Below are 17,231 nucleotides of genomic sequence, written 5' to 3'. Positions count from 1 at the left end.
TACCAGGCACTTACACCCCCTTCCTGCCCAAGCCAATTTTCAGCGTGGTCGCTGTTTGAATGACAATTGCGTGGTCATGCTACACTGTATCCAAACAGAATTTTTATCATTTTGTTACCACAAATAGAGCTTTCTTTTGGTGGTATTTGATCACCTCTGTGTTTTTTATTTTTTGCTAAACAAATAAAAAAAGACCTAAAATTTTGAAAAAAAAAAAGTTTTTCTTTTGTTTCTGTTATAAAATTTTGTAAATAAGTAAATTTTTTCCTTCACTGATGGGCACTAATAAGGCGGCACTGACGGGCACTGATAAGGTGGCACCGATGAGGTGGCACCAATGAGGTGGCACTGATGGGCACTGACGATGGGCACTGAAAGGCGGCACTGATGGGCACTGGTAGGCGACACTGATGGGTGGCACTGATATGCAGCACTGATTGGCATTGATAGGCGGCACTGATGGGCACTCATGGGTGGCACTGGTGGGCACTGATAGGTGACACTGATGGGCACTGAAAGGCTGCATGATGGGTACTTATGGGTGGCACGGATAGGCGGCACTGCTGAGCACTGATAGGCGGCACTGATTGGCACTGCTGGGCACTGATACGTGGAACTGATGGGCACTGATATGTGCCACTAATAGATGGCATTGATGGGCATCACTGATGGCACTGGCAGGCATTGGGGATGGGCACTGATTGGCATTTGCCTGGTGGTCTAGGGTGGCATACCTGGTGGTCCAATGTGGCGGCAATCTCTGGTGGTCCTGGCGGCATCCCGGTGGTCCTGGGTGGGTATGCAAGGGTGGGCTCCGCTAATAAACAATCAGCACAGCCCCCCGTCAGGAGAGCAGCCGATCGGCACAGACTGACACACCACACCACCGATCACGGCAGGGCGCGCAAGAGCAGTCGTTCTGGAGGGCCGTCATATGACGTCCACCCAGAACGAGAGCCGCACCACCCCGCCATCATTTGACAGTGGGCAGGCGGCAAGTGGTTAAGGGTAAACCGTTTCTCTTCTAATTTTAGTGAATGGCCGCGTGTCTTATTATATTCCCTTATGCAGAAAAGTTTTATCCCTATTGTGGGGTCACCAGTACGGAATTTGTACATTGAAATCATATCCTCTCTCAAGGGAGAGAACAAGTTCAGTGCTCCCAACCTATCCTTATAACTAATGTCCTCCAGACCATTTATTAGTTTTGTTGCCCTTCTCTGGACCCTCTCCAGTTCCAGCACATCCTTCCTGAGTACTGGTGCACAGAATTGGACGGCATACTCCAGGTGCGGCCTGACCAAAGTCTTGTAGAGTGGGAGAATTATCGTTTTATCTCTGGAGTTAATCCCCTTTTTAATGCATGCCAATATTATGTTTGCTTTGCTTGCAGCAGCTTGCATGCCATTGCTGAGCCTGTCATCTACTAGGACTCCCAGGTCCTTTCTTTTCCATCCTAGATTTCCCCCAGAGTCTCCCCCCCCCCCCAGTGAGTAGATTGCATTCATATTTTTGCCACTCAAATGCATTATTTTACATTTTTACACATTAAACCTCATTTGCCATGTAGTTGCCCACCCCATTAATTTGTTCAGATCTTCTTGCAAGGTTTCCACATCCTGCGGAGAAGTTTTTGCCCTGCTTAGCTTAGTATCGTCCACAAATACAGAGATTGAACTGTTTATCCCATCCTCTAGGTCGTTTATGAATAAATTAAATAGGATTGGTCCCGGAACAGAACCCTGGGGGACCCCACTTTCCACCCCTGCCCATTCCGAGTACTCCCTATTTTTCACTACCCTCTGAACTTGCCTCTGTAGCCAGTTTTCAATCCATGTACTCACCCTATGGTCCATTCCAACTGACCTTACTTTCTACACCAAACGTTTATGGGGAACTGTATGAAATGCTTTTGCAAAACCTAGATACACCACGTCTATGGGCCTTCCTTTATCTAGAGGGCAGCTCACCTCCTCATAGAAGGTTAATAGATTGGTTTGGCAAGAATACTTCTACATGAATCCATGCTGATTACTGCTAATGATACCGTTGCCATTACTAAAATCTTGTATATCGTCCTTTATCATCCCCTCCAAGAGCTTGCATACAATTGATGTTAGGCTAACTGGTCTGTAATTCCTAGGGATGTATCTTGGCAATTTTTTAAATATTGGTGCTACATTGCCTTTTCTCCAATCAGCTGGTACCATTCCAGTCAGTAGTAAAAATTAGTGTAGCACCCTCTACCTAAAGGTAGGTGCTAGAGTAGTATTTTTCTAGCCTTCTTTGCTTTCAGAAGGATAGTTCTGTAAGAGAGGTTGGACTTGAGATCTGAGTGGCAGGCAGCTCATGCTAGGAGCCCTGACCAATCATTAACTTGCATTGGCAGGCGGCAGGCCTCTCATATAAGCTGGGGACACATGCTTCCAAGGAGGAGTTCTGTGGAGCAAAAAGACAGCATGGAGTGTTGAGGTGCTGTTCCGCGCATCCCCACAAGGGGGTTGCGGCGGGCGTGGAGGAGGGATAGAGGAACCGCTGGGAAAGAGCTAAAGATAAGGATCTTCAACTTTGTGGAATACATCACGCTGCTGTGACCGGGGAACACAGGACTTTGTTGTAAAGAATATCAAGCAGACGAAGTAGCAGTCAAGCGGAGGAAGTGGAGCAGCGTTCTTTGACCGGGGACACAGAACTGTTCTGGAGGAGAAGGTCAGTGTAACAGAAGAAGAGAAATTTGTCAGAGCAGTGTAGAATGCTGTGGTCGGGGAACACAGCATTGTTAGTGATGGACTGGCTGGAATCAGTACCGTATTCTGTTTATTGCCATGTGTCAGGTCAGCGGGGAGAGATGCCGTGTCGTCTCTGGCCTGGTTAGCACATTGGTGATACCTTCCAAAGACTGGGTGACTGTCCGTTTCATAGAAGCTGGAGAGGGAAGCTGTGTGCACCTCTGGTTCTTTGACTCATAGGACAATATCATTCCGGTTTACCAATGGGAATTATTCAGAGTGGTTCCTTTTGTTCTTTTAGAAGTGTAGCTAGTAACTCAGTAGCTACACAGTAAAGGATTTGTACAAAGATAAGAAGCAACAGTCAGTAAAGAAGTTAATGCACAGAAATACAAAGTTACAAGGCCAAGGCCACGAGTAATTTCAAGAATGTGCTGTATCATGGGCATCTCATATTCCCTTTTTCTTCTATCCAAGTTGTACCCCACAATAAAAGCAACAAAATGAAGCAAAATGACTGTTTATTGTCTTCAAAGTACTGAATGGGGGGGTTGGCAGCAGGGTGATTAGCGGATGCTATTAACCAAATCAGCAGCCCTTACGAGGGTAGTGCTACAAATGGAGGTCCCACCGAGATCTGCCTTCACAGTTAACCTGCTGGCCGTTACCCCTAGCAACCAAAACCAGTCTGTTACCAAGTGTTGTTGCCCATGGAAAACGTCCAGGATCAGCGCAGCCTGCGCGCCTCCTGCACTAAGTTGGACCAATGGACACTCACAACAGTAACGAATCCAGCAATTCAGTGACTGTAATCATGTGCTGTCATATGTGGCAACCACAGCGGGCATCGTGCCTTTTGGATTACAAATGTGTCTGGCGTGTGTACGGCGTGGACACTGCACATTGTTTGCAAATTGCCTAATTATTCTGCTAACATGGTTGAAAGTGTGGAGAGAGATTGTGGTTGTCGCTGTTGCCCTTAGTAACATGGACACAAGGGGGTGTCGTGGACGGGGACTGCAGGGAGTTGGTCTCTTACAGTTTGACATCACAATGGAGACATTTTTTTCTGTGTATGGTGACTGCTGCCAAGTTAGCCTGCAATTCAACAGTGCCTGCCGCCAGCAGTCGCTGGGGAGCACTTCGAAAATGTATGGTTACAGTTCCTCGCACGCTGAACCAACAAGTGGGGGGTGGAACCATGCCCTGGAGGAGAGAATTAACAAGTCTTCAGCATGCTATGCCCAGACACGAGGCGGAGAAGGATGGCGGAGGGTGTTCAGAGCGCACCTGCCATGCAGTGGTTACCTGAAGTGCAGGACCGGGTACTAATAGACACCGGTTTCCAGCTGGAGCTCACCGGTGGCCTGGCGCTAGGAGTAATCGGAGGGGTGGAAAGACTGTTCATGCTTTGTCCAGGATGTCGCAGGCCTACAGTCAGAGTTAGTGCCTGGGCACGTTGTGGATATTGTGGAGCTCAGTTGACTCGTCTGGGACCAATACAGCAGGAGGTCCAATATTATTCCGCCAGTCTCATTACCGGACTTTGTCTGCCGCAAGTCCAGGTGACCCGGAGGGCCGAAGAGGGCCATGCTTTAGCAGTGAAGGAGTTCCTGTCTAATTCGGTTGAATGGGAGATATTGGAGGACAAGGTAGGAAATGTCGGGGAAGCCTGTAGCCTGGACAGGGACCCAGAGGCTGTCAGTGTCAGTGGGCAGTCTCTGGAAGAAACCCCTGAGGAGCCGGCCAGGAGTAAGTCGTGCCTGTCCGGAAGGAGCCTAAGTTGCAGGAGGGGGATCCCTTAGGGTGAGCCGGACAGGGTGAACAAGGGCCGGGCTGTGGACTGGGGGTCACCTGAAGTACTGGAAAAGTACGGGTCCATGGAAAATCTCTTTGAGTGGTCATCCCCGGAAGAGATCTCATTAAGCGATGAGGAAGCCTGGATTTTAGAGAGCCCTATCTCAGCTGGAGCTTCCAACGGAGCACCGGAGGGATCTTTAAGTTCACCCAAACTCCCAGTACCACACTTTAGACTTTCTGCCAGTTCGCCCAGTGCTATTACCAAAAGCTCAACATATCAACAATGGGTCATCAGATCCCCTGATGCTTGTGTCCTTCCTGGCCGTGGGTGGCCTAAAGAACTGCCTAGGTTATCCCGATTCCAAGGGGAAGTTCAGAGGCAAGTTGCCCAGGAGTGAGGTCTGGTTAATCCTTATGTTCCAGACCATGTCATGGAGGTAGTGGAGAACACCCGGGAGCAGTGGGAGAAGGACATGGTCTGGGCCTATCTACATGTTCCAAAACCCAAGCAGACACCGGACAGTGAAGTATGGGTCCGGTTTAAGGACATTCTCAAAGAGTGGAAGCTCGGGAGGGCCATCTATAAAGACAAAGTGTTGGTGCAGACGGCAGGGCAGAACACCAGAAGCTACTCTATTTCTGTAAGAAGCAACGGGGACAGTTGGAAGAGATTGCCGTACCCAAGGTTTTATCTGTAATGCACACACGATCGGAATTTCGGCCCCCAAAGGACCAATGAGAGTTTTTCGTCAGAAAATGCGATCGTGTGTATGCTCCATTAGACTTTTGCTGGCCGAATTACAGCCAGCAAAAAATTGAGAGCATGCTCTCAATTTTTCGGTCGGAAAAAGGTCCTATCCGAAAATGCGATCGTCTGTGGCAATTCCGACGTGCAAAATTCCTACGCATGCTCGGAAACAATTCAACGCATGCTTGGAAGCATTGAACTTGATTTTCTCGGCTCGTCGTAGTGTTGTACGTCACCGTGTTCTTGATGGTCGTAAGTTCAGCGAACTTTTGCGTGACCGTGTGTATGCAAGGAAAACTTGAGCGGAATCCCGTCGGAAAAGGCGTCATATCTTTTTCCGACGAGAAGTCCGATCGTGTGTACGCAGCAAAAGCCAGGACTACTGTTGTGTAGCCACAGATGTGTTAATGTTTTACCCATATTTGACTGCAAGAGGGCAGCTGGGTTAGGGTGGGCTTTCCCCTAATGACTGTCCTTGCAGGAGATTTGCCACTCAGGGTGCCTGACATGGACCAAGTCATGGACACTAGGGTGTGCTGTCACTGCTCAATCCCTTTGCTACATTTGCTTTAAAGAAGGACTCAGTTGTATTGGAGCCTCTATTCTAAAAAAAAAAAAAAAAAAGGACTTCTGTTCAGGAGCCAAACAGAATATTTATTGGCCTACGGGCATATGTGTCTTACTACTGGCGTGTCTGCTCAGTTTGCACTCTGCAGGAGGTCTCTTAGACTCCTTTTGAGGGGGTGACAATCCTGGCAGGTAACCACATGCCAAATTTGGTCCTTTAAGTTGTTCTGTTACCAGACAGAAGATGATAACTCCCTCTGTTTGGTAAAGTGTTTGATTTTCAATTAGTCTGTTTAGTTAGTTGTGTTGTTATGTCTTCTTTTAGGAAAACCCTGAGATGTGACGGCAGTCTATCCTCACCGTTGGAACAAATGAAGACCTGTGGTAAGCAGAATATTGCTCTTAAGGGAGCAATGCTCTGGTTCCGCTTGTATGTAACTGATAGTTGCAGGGATCTGCAGTCAGGATGTATAATTTCTGCAAATGTATGATTAACAGTGTATATGTGTCATTTTGTACTTTTATACAAATGTTATCCCTTGTTTCCTTTTCCCCATCCAACTGTTTAGATATGAGATGCCTTTCCTCCTTAATTAAGGAGGTGTTTTTCAATGTATTTTTTCCTACAACTGAGGACAGTTGTGATTTTAGTGGGGGGTGAATGTAGCACCCTCTACTTAAAGGTAGGTGCTAGAGTAGTATTTTTCTAACTCAGGACTAGGGATGAGCTTCGAGTTCGAGTCTAACTCATGTTCGACTCGAACATTAGCTGTTCGCAAGTTCGCCGAACAGCTAACTATTTGGGGTGTTCGTGGCAAATTCGAATGCCGCAGAACACCCTTTAAAAGTCTATGGGAGAAATCAAAAGTGCTAATTTTAAAGGCTTATATGCAAGTTATTGTCATAAAAAGTGTTTGGGGACCCGGGTCCTGCCCCAGGGGACATGGATCAATGCAAAAAAAAATTTTAAAAACGGCCGTTTTTTCAGGAGCAGTGATTTTAATAATGCTTAAAGTCAAACAATAAAAGTGTAATATCCCTTTAAATTTCGTACCTGGGGAGTGTCTATAGTATGCCTGTAAAGGGGCGCATGTTTCCCGTGTTTAGAACAGTCTGACAGCAAAATGACATTTCGAAGGAAAAAACCCATTTAAAACTACCCGCGGCTATTGCATTGCCGACAATACACATAGAAGTTCATTGATAAAAACGGCATGGGAATTCCCCACAGGGAAACCCCGAACCAAAATTAAAAAAAAAAAATGACATGGGAGTCCCCCTAAATTCCATACCCGGCCCTTCAGGTCTGGTATGGATATTAAGGGGAACCCCGGCCAAAATTAAAAAAAAAAAAATGACGTGGGGTTCCCCCTAAATTCCATACCAGACCCTTCAGGTCTGGTATGGATTTTAAGGGGAACCCCGCACCAAAAAAAAAAATGGCATGGGGTCCCCCCAAAAATCCATACCAGACCCTTATCCGAGCATGCAACCTGGCAGGCCGCAGGAAAAGAGGGGGGACGAGAGTGCGGCCCCCCCTCCTGAACCGTACCAGGCCACATGCCCTCAACATTGGGAGGGTGCTTTGGGGTATCCCCCCAAAACACATTGTCCCCATGTTGATGAGGACAAGGGCCTCATCCCCACAACCCTGGCCGGTGGTTGTGGGGGTCTGCGCGCGGGGGGCTTATCGGAATCTGGAAGCCCCCTTTAACAAGGGGACCCCCAGATCCCGGCCCCCCCCTGTGTGAAATGGTAAGGGGGTACTTACCCCTACCATTTCACTAAAAAACTGTCAAAAATGTTAAAAATGACAAGAGACAGTTTTTGACAATTCCTTTATTTAAATGCTTCTTCTTTCTTCTATCTTCCTTCATCTTCTTCTTCTTCTGGTTCTTCTGGCTCTTCTGGTTCTTCCTCCGGCGTTCTCGTCCAGCATCTCCTCCGCGGCGTCTTCTATCTTCTTCTCCTCGGGCCGCTCCGCACCCATGGCATGGGGGGAGGCTCCCGCTCTTCTCTTCTCTTCATCTTCTTCTTCATCCTCTTCTCTTCTTCCTTCTTCTCTTCTTCTCTTCTTCATTTTCTTCTCCGGGCCGCTCCGCATCCATGCTGGCATGGAGGGAGGCTCCCGCTGTGTGACGGCGTTTCCTCGTCTGACGGTTCTTAAATAACGGGGGGCGGGCCACCCGGTGACCCCGCCCCCTCTGACGCACGGGACATGACAGGACTTCCCTGTGGCATTCCCCGTGACGTCACAGGGAAGTCCCGTCAAGTCACCGTGCGTCACCCGGTGACCCCGCCCCCCGTTATTTAAGAATAACTAGCGGATGCTAGTAACCAAATCAGCAGCCCTTACAAGGGTACCGCTACATTAGGAACAATGGTCTGGCAATTACTTGACTGAGTTTCTTGTTGCATTCTTTATAAAGTTGGACTGCTGATGATAATCCCTCAGCCTTCCTTCTCCTTTGCTTTTATACGCATTTTTACATTGGAGTTAAGCCACCCAGGACTTTTATTAGCTCTTTTAAATGTATTTCCCATTGGGGTGCACTAGCTAATGCCCTATTTAATATGCTCTTTATTTATAGATCTATAGATAAGAACTTTCATTTTGTGAGCTGATCCATGGGAAATGGCCACCTTTACTTCAACAAAATGGCCACTATTTACTATATGAGATCTCATGAAAAATGGCTGCCGTTCTTCAACAAAATGGACACAGCTTATGGCTCCAATTACCTTTATTGGGATCTGTATAATAGATATATATATATATATATATATATATATATATATATATATATATATATATATATATATACAATACTTACAATTCAGAACCCTTTGACCAAGGGAGGATGTGCTAGAGCGTGAAACTAGTTGGGTGGAGAAAGAGTGCTAACGTCATTGCTGCCCCATGGTGTTGTTTGCAGTTGCCTTAGCTGTAAGTTCTGGATATTGTTGTTTGTACCTGTTTTTATCCACATTCCCATTAAATACTACACTATATACCTTCATCTTGGCTCTGTCTTTGGCGAGCATTTGTCCCATACAGTCCCATTATCCTTTGATGCTGCTGTATATTGCATACCTGGTTGGTGCCACCGTGTGAGGATTTTTCCTTAAAGGGGACCATCCCTAAAAAGTGTGGATCGCTGATGCCTACTTGCTGTTCAAATTTTTGTGTAGCCATCTGATTTGGTGAGCACATTATACTAGTATTGGTGCACATCATGGGGACCTGGTGATTTGTATGGTGCTTACTTGCTGTTCACATTTTTGTGCAACCATTTGATCTGAAGAGCACATTATATTGATGGTGGGATACACCTGTGGTGATTTTTTTCACTGGATACTCCCTTAATAGGAAATTGTCCTTTTAGTGTGGACTGCTGTGTTTTAGTGCTTATTCACTATGCCTATATGCTGCTTTAATCTTTGCACAGCTATTTGATCTGGGCATTACACCATTTTAATGGTTCAGCACACAGTGGTGTTTTACCTTTGAGATTTAATTTAAAGTGTTACTAAACCCAGGACCCTGCAGTCACTAAATCTGGTCTTCCACAGTACTCAGAACATGGAAATCCAATTAGTTTAGTAAATATATACTGCTAAATACATTTTTTCATCAGCGGTATATAGCATTCGATCAATATATTCATTTTCATTTTACTCTCACTGTCCTGTGAGGCTGCATGGCCCCTGACCCTCTGTCTGGACAGTGCTGACTGGCCCTGTGCCGATCACATGCACCCTCCCAAGAAAGAAAAAACTTTCTAGTAATACACACAAAACTGAGCATGTGCAGAGTGACTCCAAAAGCTTTGTCTTATCAGGAGATGGATTGGGGACAGTGGACGAAGGGGAGGTTCAGAGATGACAGGATCAAACAGCCTTTTTTGCACAATGCAGAGAATTAACCTCGTAGGTTCCATAGTGAGTATAACAAGCATGCTTTACTGCATATACAGCCTGATTTTACTGTTGTGGGTTTAGTAACACTTTAAAGTGGATGTAAACCCGCTCTCATAATTTCTAAATTGCTTCCATAGTGCTGATCTATAAGGATATACATGTCTCCTGCATGTATGCTTACCTGTCAAATATCTCCCCTTTAGCTGTTTGGAGCCCTGCAATACTCCGGATTCTGTGGGCAGGTCTGTTGTCCAGGGCTCGGTGGGTGAAGTCGTGATGTCAGTAGACTCCCCGCTCACCTCTACACTCCCCTTGGCCAGGCATCAATATTTCTTACACAGAACTTCTGCTGGTCTCGTGGATTATGCCCCATGATCACTAACATCCAGTCAAAACCCAGGAAAGTCACCACATGACTTCAGCATGCCCAATCATGCTGAGGTGTGGAGCACCCAATCCCGGGAGAGATGGAGAAGAAAGGGGGGTGTGAAGTACACAGAATGCCTCTCTCACACTGGTGCATGAGATAAGGAAATCACCTGTCAGTCACAGCAAGGGGTAAGAAATGGACACCTATTTCTCTGTGTGTCTGTTTTTATCTTACTAAAGAAAGATAAGAGGATTGCTGAGAGCTGGATTAACTCTTTGTGGCAAGACTTTTCACAGATGAAATGACATCCTCTGCTGTAACAGATATGAGTCTTAATTTAAAAAAAATGTGAGGGTTTACATCCGCTTTGTACACAAATATTCCCTTTTTAAAAATACTACACTATTATCAGTCTCTTTGCCTCGGTGAGTATGCATTCCACAAAGTCCTGCCATCCATCTGCTGTTCTCAAAGGCTATTAACCTGGTGGTTCTCATCTCCAGAAGGCCATCACTCCTGGGAGTCTGTCCCCAGGGTTACATCATTAAATCTGGTTGATACCTTTGAGCCCAGTTTTGTGCCTATGACTTGTACAGCATCACTTTCTGGTGAGTGCATTGGATTAGTGGTGGGACACATTGAAGCACTTTGTTGGAGTTGTCCAGAGAGACTTATAGATCACTAAGGACTATCACTAGTTAAGAGTGCCACTTACAGTATCTCACAAAAGTGAGTACACCCCTCACGTTTTTGTAAATATTTTATTATATCTTTTCATGTGACAACACTGAAGAAATAACACTTTGCTACAATGTAAAGTAGTGAGTGTACAGCTTGTATAACAGTGTAAATTTGCTGCCCCCTCAAAATTACTCAACACAATGCCAATAATGTCTAAACTGCTGGCAACAAAAGTGAGTACACCCCTAAGTGAAAATGTCCAAATTGGGCCCAAAGTGTCAATATTTTGTGTGGCCACCATGTTTTTTCAGCACTGCCTTAACCCTCTTGGGCATGGAGTTCACCAGAGCTTCACGGGTTGCCACTGGAGTCCTCTTCCACTTCTCCATGATGACATCACGAAGCTGGTGGATGTTGAGACCTTGCGCTCCTCCACCTTACATTTGAGGATGCCCCACAGATGCTCAATAGGGTTTTGGTCTGGAGACATGTTTGGCTAGTCCATCACCTTTACCCTCAGCTTACCCTTAGCAAGGCAGTGGTCATCTTAGAGGTGTGTTTGGGGGTCGTTATCATGTTGGATTACTGCCCTGCTGCCCAGCCTCTGAAGGGAGGGGATCATGCTCTTATTCTGTATTCACAGTACATGTTGGCATTCATGGTTCCCTCAATGAACTGTAGCTCCCCAGTGCTGGCAGCACTCATGCAGCCCCAAACCATGACACTCCCACCACCATGCTTGACTGTAGGCAAGATACGCTTGTCTTTGTACTTCTTACCTGGTTGCCACCACACACACTTGACACCATCTGAACCAAATAAGTTCATCTTTGTCTCATTAGACCACAGGACTTGGTTCCAGTAATCCATGTCCTTAGTCTGCTTGTCTTTAGCAAACTGTTTGCGGGCTTTCTTGTGCATCATCTTTAAAAGAGGCTTCCTTCTGGGACGACAGCCATGCAGACCAATTTGATGCAGTGTGCGGCGTATGGTCTGAGCACTGACACGCTGACCCCCCACCCCTTCAACCTCTGCAGCAATGCTGGCAGCACTCATACGTCTATTTCTCAAAGACAACCTCTGGATATGATGCTGAGCACGTGCACTCAACTTCTTTGGTCAACAATGACAAGGCCTGTTCTGAGTGGAACCTGTCCTGTTAAACCACTGTATGGTCTTCGCTACCGTGCTGCAGCTCAGTTTCAGGGTCCTGGCAATCTTCTTATAGCCTTGGCCATCTTTATGTAGCAGCAATTCTTGTTTTCAGATGCTCAGAGTTCTTTGCCATGAGGTGCCATGTTGAACTTCTAGTGACCAGTATGAGAGAGTGAGCACGATAACACCAAATTTAACACACCTGCTCCCTATTCACACCTGAGACTTTGTAACACTAATAAATCACATAACAACGGGGAGGGAAAATGGCTAATTGTGCCAAATTTGGACATTTTCACTTAGGGGTGTACTCACTTTTGTTGCCAGCGGTTAAGTCATTAATGGCTGTCTGTTGAGTTATTTTGAGGAGACAGCAAATTAACACTGTTATACAAGCTGTACACTCACTACCTTACAATGTAGCAAAGTATCATTACTTTAGTGTTGTCACATAAAACGATATAATAAAATATTTACAAAAATGTGAGGGGTGTACTCACTTTTGTGAGATACTGTATATATGAACATTTTTTTGTTATTTAGTTACATCCCTTTATGATAAAACGTTTGGTGTTATATACAGTATATAATTATCTAAGAGCTGCACATTTTTTTCTTTATTATATGCTACATGTGTGTCCAGGATGTTGGTGCATAGTCAATTGTTCACAAGGAATCCAAAGATGATGGGTTTTTAAAGGATGTCTGTATTGAGAGGAAAATGGAGGCTGCCATTACTGGCCTCTTCTGGAAATTCTATTTACCTAGCTATTACAGTAATGTGGTATCAGTACCTTCTAAAGCACTTATCCTTAGCAATTATGCATATCAAAAGCTGTGAATTCATTAGGTAAATCCTTTTTTTTTTGAGTCAGTGGCTCACCAAGTAGTGAAGCCATAGGATAAAAATGATAGCCAGGTAGACTAAATTAAAATTAAAATCATCAAGTCTCTTGATAAGACAGTATTGAAGCCACTGACTACCAGACAAATCATATTTTCAGAAGGTCAGCAGTGGAAGCCTATATTTCTCCCAGAATAGGTTTTCCTTTAATAGCAGGTCTGTGGTATGTGTAGGGAATCGTACTGCAATGAATTAAAATAAGCATACCCCCCAGCTCCACTGGAAAGGATACTATTTAATGAAAAAGGACATGTCTATGCTATGTCCAAAATTTCAGATTAAAAAAACGCCAGATCATCAATACTTAATATTAAAAAAAATACATATTTTATGCCTTTACAGGCACCTACATTGGACACCATCTGAAAAAAAAATAGAAACTGCAAAACCACAAATCAGTCCTTCTGCCAATAATAATCATTGTCAATCCTATTCCTGGATTAACCTGGAAAATAGAATCAATGCTGTGGGCAATATCATTTTCCCACGTCTAAGTTAAATACTACATTTATTTATATAGATATTTACATCATACCAAAAAGAGGGTCAGTGATGGGGTAGAGAAGAACAGTGGAAGTTGTATAAAAAAGCTTGGAAGGGATTAGGTCTTGAATTGTGAATGTTCTACAGTTAAAAGGTTTGTTAGCTTGCACAGGATGAATGTAAATATGAGGTTGGTGCTGCACTAATCTGAACACCCTACTTTGTTTTTTTCCAAATGTATAGTATATATGTTTGGACCTGTGAATATAAAATATTCACAATTTAGCCTCAAACTTCAAAGTTGACATGGAACTAACATATGAATACATTGATCTCCAAAAACTACACACCCACATCTAGTTGTCTGTGCCTGGTCTGGCCCGTGTTAAAATAAACATGCAGGGTAAAGTAACAGCTTCACTTAAAGGCCCCCTTCCGCACACACACACACACACACACACACACACACACGCTGCTTATACCAACTTCCTGTTTCCTAGCAGAGCAAATAAAAAATCCCTATACAAAGTTAAGGTCGATCGGTTCACTTTCTCAGCCTGGTCAGTCTCTTGACGCTGCATTATGGGAGGAAGGTGAGACGGTTCAATGCTCCACCATATCCAGAAGTCTCAAGTATTTCAGTTTGCTTCAGTAAGCCAAGCAATGCGAACATAAGCAATAGGTGGTGAAGAAGGAAGTTGGCCATTTAAATGAATCTGTTACTGTACCCTGCATGGGAAAAGCAAACCATTTAGGGAAGTGGACATAAGTATTGTATATGTTCAGATTTTTTTTTTAATTGTGGGGTGGCCCAAAATTGTGCACTTTGTTTCATGACCTTTTACATTTTTACAGTACGTAACACAACACATAAAGTTTACAGAGTACTTTCTCAGAAGATAAAGCTTTCTTCTTTGGGTGTGGACACAAACTATGCATCTACCTAGCACCATTCCTTTAAAAGTCACTTTTATAAGTGGTTAATGTATTTTACAGCCTTGCAAAGTAAGTGCATCAAAAATTTCAAATCAGAAACAAAATATTCACGGAAGTCATTCTCAATTAGTTCATATGATGACTTTCCATTTTAATCCTTTCTTTATGGGTGATTGCTAAAGGCCACAAAGACATTGATTAGAGCATTGAGGGTAATTGTTTTATGCTCAAACAGAATTCTATGCTGCTTCTAAATATAGGGTAGTGGTTTTGTACATTTTAATTGGATTCTTTGGTATGTGCCTTTGTGGGATATTGTAGCAAGGTTATGTTTTAAATTGCATTTTCTGAAGCAGAGACAGTTTTCGGCTTCAAAATGTACAAATATTAAGAGCAGATTGTAATGTTAATGTGCAAGATGCTTCTTTAGGACTCTAGTAGCAAGCCCTGTTTGATGGACAACCAGATCAAAGACATTAGCCAAAAAAGCTGCACTTACTATATGGTAAGAAGATCAGGAATGGAACTGTTCATGGGAAAGTTGATGTATCAGCATTTTCCGTTATGACAAGGTCTGTACATTTAAGCTAATAATCAGCCTCTGTCAACCCTCTTGAATCACCAGTGTCTCCTTTTGAATGCTAATCACACAGCAGGCATAGGTATATATTCAAGCTTACTTTGCTGCATGAAAGGTGCCTCCAGGTGTCTCTGTATTTCATAGCAGGGAGTACAGAGCACTGATGGCTCAGTTTCTTCAGTGCTTCCATAAGTCTGCCCTATGAAGGATCATGCAAGACCTGGTTTACATGTCAAGGTATATTTCCCACTGTATACAGTATGAATGCACTGTCCCTGGAGGTCAATTGAGTCAAATGTGCCAAAAGTCTGTTAACCAAAGTCACCCAATCAAGGGGCAATGTTCTTCCTCTCCGGAGAAGATTCTTGCTCACTGCTATCATGTTCATCTAAAGGTGTGAACCTTAACATCCCCTTACATTCCAGTTTATTGAACTCCCCTCAAGTCCTCAATTTGGTAATAAAGATGTAAGCGAACAAATTGTGTAAGTGACACCCCGCTAATAAGCATATATGTATTAGCTGAAGTAGCTGGAGTTTGATAAAAGTGCAGTCATACTTTAAAATATATTTAACTGGGTTCTAACATAACTAAAAAAAAATCCACTTTTTGCAATGAAATGATTCAACATTTAAAATGTCTGCATTTGCAGCCATGTTGTAATTCAAAGCAGAACTCTAGCCAGATAGTGTAGGAAAGGATTAGAGTCAGAGCCAGGTATCTTTCAATTGCAGCATTGTCACCTGAACAGGAAATAAACAATTTTCAGTGGTGATGCAAACAGCTATAATAACATTCATAATTTTCTAAAACTTTCAAAATTCTTGTGATTAGCTCACTGCTGTTTGCAGAAGTCACACCTGACATCACTTCCAGTTTACCTGAAAAAGCGCCATTTCCCAAAATCAAAAGCATTCAAACACACTGATCTTGATGTGATCAAATGCTTTTATGGGCAGAGGAGGGATCTGGGGTCTTATAGACCCCAGATCTCTCCATAAGGAGGATGTTTACCTTCCTTGTGACAGCAATAAAAATGATAAAAAAAATGAGACAGTGTAATAAAAAAAGGATTTTAAAGCGTCGCCTGTACATAATAAAATTTACGTTGTTTGTCACCGTTTCTACGCAAATACCGTCTGACATAGAAAATTGTAAAACTCACCAATTTATTCTCTAGGGCCTCTGCTTTAAAAAATATATGTTTGGGGGTTCTAAGTAATTTTCTAGCAAAAGATACTGATTGTTACATGTAAAAAAAAGTGCCAGAAAAGGCCTGGTCTTCAAGTGGTTAAGTATATTATTTGATAAACAGAAACTTTTTTCATATTACTCTAATTATTATATTTGCCTTTGTGTTTCTTAAGAAACAAGGAACTGCAATTGCTTAAATATTTGTATTGCAACTACTCGACCGGAATAATCATTCCAGGAACTGTTTGCTAACTGCTGGTTATGTGGAAGCATAAACTCTTTTACTCCCAGAGTTTTCATTATAACGCGTTTTGTTCTTCACTTAGCATATACAAAAGAATTCTGGATGCTGATAGCAGACACTGAGTTGAAGGTCTAGTACGTACCTTATATATTGTTCAAAGGCGGTGTATGTCTAGCTCAGACTGTTCCGGGGTTACTGGCAATTTTAAACACAGAAGTTAATGCTTACTCATTTTAAGGCGTTTCCTTGCTCTTACCTTACCAGTTTAACTACAATGTGGAATGTGTACTAACTTTGTTTTACTATTTAACATATTAGAACCACGATCAATAAAAGACTAATGAAAATAAACTGTAGATCTGCAAGTAATTATAATAGAAACTCAAATCAAAACCCAAACTGTTAAAAACCAAAGTAAATAGCTCTAGAAAATATAATATTATATGTTCCTCTAGGTTTCATTTATTTAGATGTTACATCTTCATAGAACAAGTAACCCTAGCTAGGACTGGATTTATACAAAGACTATGCAAAGCTGTGCCCTTAACTCCTAAGTTTCTGGGATTAGAAAAAGGAACACGTACCACTTAACTCTACCACACCCCCAGTTTCATGGACCATCAAAAATAAATAACCAGACTTACAAGTTCTTTCTTTCACTTCTACTTTCTCTTATGTGAAGGGTTAGTGTGTGAGTGTGGCGCTGTCCTAATTCATAGAAATACTTGGTAAATCGTGTGTAGCCAAATCCCATATGTAAAGTCGCATATAAAGTATAGACCAAAATTGTAAATAAATAATTCAACGAAAATAAAACCAAACATAAAACAGCAAAGTGACCTCCTTTGGAGTGTGTAGGTGTAACGTTGTCCTAGTTTAAAAAATACTTTATAAGTCGTGTGTAGCCAAATCCCACATG

General features: G+C 43.3%; 1 protein-coding gene across 1 annotated transcript in view; it reads right to left on the bottom strand.

The window, feature by feature from the left end:
• The window catches only part of SMAGP (small cell adhesion glycoprotein), a 46,236-nt gene extending 29,654 nt beyond the window's left edge, over positions 1 to 16,582 (bottom strand). The window contains exon 1 of the mRNA XM_073613709.1: positions 16,455 to 16,582. The gene's annotated coding sequence lies outside the window, so the exon portion shown is untranslated. The remainder of the gene's footprint in view (positions 1 to 16,454) is intronic.
• Positions 16,583 to 17,231: the final 649 nt, after the last annotated feature.

This window comes from Aquarana catesbeiana, linkage group LG02 (assembly GCF_042186555.1).
Source record: "Aquarana catesbeiana isolate 2022-GZ linkage group LG02, ASM4218655v1, whole genome shotgun sequence".
NCBI lineage: Eukaryota > Metazoa > Chordata > Amphibia > Anura > Ranidae > Aquarana > Aquarana catesbeiana.
This window is presented reverse-complemented; position numbering and strand designations above follow the sequence as displayed.